A 3,112-nucleotide genomic window follows, 5' to 3' on the forward strand; every position below is an offset into this window, starting at 1 on the left:
ATGCCAGAACAGCTTTAAATTATATCCCTACTTTGGATTTGTTATTTTTCCCTTCTCCCAACAAAATTGACTTTCCTTACTTTCTTGCCTTGAGGAATTTTTTTTCTTAGTTCACCCTTTAGTAAACCAGGCTTCTCGGGATCTGCTTGGCCTTACATAAAATCAGCCACTCAACTCCCATTGTGAGAGCCTTGGGACTCAACTCCTGCCCCCCTGTCAGGGCATTTGAAACCCAGCTCAGGAGCCAAACGGCCCCCCAAGTGCTTCTAAGGCTCTCTTACTTCCCAGAATCCCTTTCTTTTTTGTCTTGGATTCTGAGCATTTCCCCTCAATTTCTTGACAATTAGCTGTGCAGCTTGAAAGATGAGGAAGGAAGGTTTTTTTTCTTAATCAGCATTTTAAGGAACTTATATAATGAAGGTTTTAACGAGTTTCTATATCACTCCATTGCCGAGACAGGAAACACACTAGATATTTTCTAAATTTACGTATCATGTGCATTTTTTCTTTGCTTTTCTTTTCTTAACTAATAGATACTGTTTAATTAAAAAAAAATAAGGCCCCAAATAGTATAGAGCCTTGAAATGGCATACAAAATTAAAGGGCAAAGACAGAAAAATGAGAAATACTCTACAAAGTTAATAAAATACATACACTATGGATCAGATCATCAATTCTCAGTAACAGCTAATTGAAACATGACCATGAGTTAAAACTTCTCTCCTGTCAGGAAATGGCCAACAGAAAATAGAATTAAAACAGCAAACTAAAATTCTACGTCTGGCGAGGTACAGAAGTCTACCAGCTAATTGTGTCTTCTTCTGGAAAAGAGGGAGGCTCACCAGCTCTTTACTGTGGAGCCAGAGCCCAGGGGAGGGTGGTGAAGAACTGCCCTGTAAGTACCCAATTAGCAAAGTGGGTGATGAATAAAGAGACGTGAGCTTTGATGACAGAGATGATACTACTATTCACTTGTCCTGTAAAGTATGTCTTCACGTTCAGTGATCAATACCTCGGCGTCCTCAGGGATTAAGATTATAGGAAAATGCACAGCCTGAGCCCAGACCTCCTCTTTGAGCTCATGACATTGCACTTAGATGTCTCATGGGCACCTCCAACTCCACCTGCAAAGAGCTGACTTCATGGATCTCCTCCCATAGCCGTCCTGCCCAGGGCCACTGGTTGGGGGGCAAGGTCTCTCTGCCTCTCCCAGCTGGAGCTCATCACTCACAGATGTGACTGGACCCATCCTTCAGGTCCCAGATTTCGTTAGTCACCGAGTCCCACCACCCACACTTGTCCTACCAGATACTCACTGGCACTCACTCAGCACTGACTCTGTGCTGGGGACCACGCTGCACATTGCACACAAGTAGTCTCACTGGATCTCCACAGCAGTCCTGGGAGGTTGGTACGTCACTGCTTTAATTGATTAGATAAATTGTTTCACTTCCTTGAGTGCATCATCCAAAGTGACACGTCTACTGAGCCACAAACATGGGACTGAAAACCACTTGAAAACTGAACACTGCTACACCTCGCAGCCACCCTACTCTGACTCATCACATCAACTCCTGCCGAGCCTTCTAAATGTTTCCAAGCATTCTAAAATACAAAAGTGATTTATGAGAGCACCCTACTCCCCTACTTAAAATCTGTCAATGATGGTCCACTGCCCTTAAAAGAAAGCCCCACCGGGCCTGAGCACAGCCCAATGGCCCAGCATCTGTGTTCCCTGTGCGGCCTCGCCGCCTCACCCACCACGCAGCCCTACACGTGCCGTGTCCAGGACAGGGATGCTGACTCCGTACAACACGGGGCTCATCTCACTCGAAGAATTATCACCTTCTTCAGTGGTCACCCTCTTCATTGCTGACTCTCAAAAAAATGTTTTTTCAGGATGAATCAATATCTTTTTCCTCACAACTTCCAGTCATTGATAATGAGTTCCCCCCAAAAGAGAGAAGACCTAATTCTCAGTCTCCTTATCTGTAAAGTGAGAATAACAAGGAAATATGTGAGGTTTTAAGAGAAATAATATTCATGTGAGGCTGAGGGACAATTCAACCTTACAGTAAGCACTCAATATGTGCTTACTTAATATTAATAAGAATATATTCCATTCCAGCAAACTTAAATCAATGTTTTATGGCTTTGTCCAACAGACTACAGACAAACTGTTGGACAAAACCCTTTGAGCAGATCAGCACAAGCGTACAGGGAGAGGTAAGCGCTGACTCCATTTACAGCTGCAGCCAACCAGCACTATGGGGCGGGGGCAGTTTGCTCAAACTCTTACATGTTGCTTGAGCATTTAGTTGTCGTTATTGAATAAAGACATGTGTTCTTTAGTCAAAACTCCTGAAACATAAATCTTCAAAGACTGATGCAAATTGTGTTTCAAGTACAACACTCTCACTAGAAATTATTTGAAAATGATAATCTTAGCTCCTCTGCACATCAAAAGGGCATGTTCTTAATGTATCTGACTAAATACACCGAAAGGGTTGTTTAAAAGAAATTAAGATAAAGCCATCCTGAATAAGCTGTCAGTATCATCTGCACAAATCCCCACACAAATGTCTCATTTCTCACTTCCACATAGGTGTTCAGGTAGCCTAACTTGGGTCTTGGTTTCTTATAACATGGGGATGGGAAGAGATGTGGATAGATTTATGTAGCAAATTTAAACCTAGAGTATTTGCTGTGTAGGAATCCTAGAAATAAACAAATTGATATATAGTCCCAGCCTTAAGAAGCTTAGCCTTTCCATTTACAACAGCATTAAAAATAAAATGAGAGACACATTTAACAAAAATTTACAAGATTTGTACATTGAACATTTTGAAGTATCACCGAAGAAAACTTTAAAAATTTACATATATGGAAGGCATCCCATGTTCATGGAATGGTAGACAATATTGTTAATAATGTTAAGACTCCCCAAAGTGATTTACAAATTCAGTGGAATCCCTATCAAAATTCCAACTGACTTCTTTGCAAAATTTGAAAAACTGATACCAAAATTCATATGGAAGTGCAAGGGGCCCAGGACAGACAAAACAATCTTGAAAAAGAAGAACAAAGTTGGAGGACTCACTTTAAAGTTTAC

Source organism: Camelus bactrianus, chromosome 36 (genome assembly GCF_048773025.1).
Source record: "Camelus bactrianus isolate YW-2024 breed Bactrian camel chromosome 36, ASM4877302v1, whole genome shotgun sequence".
NCBI classification, from domain to species: Eukaryota; Metazoa; Chordata; class Mammalia; order Artiodactyla; family Camelidae; genus Camelus; species Camelus bactrianus.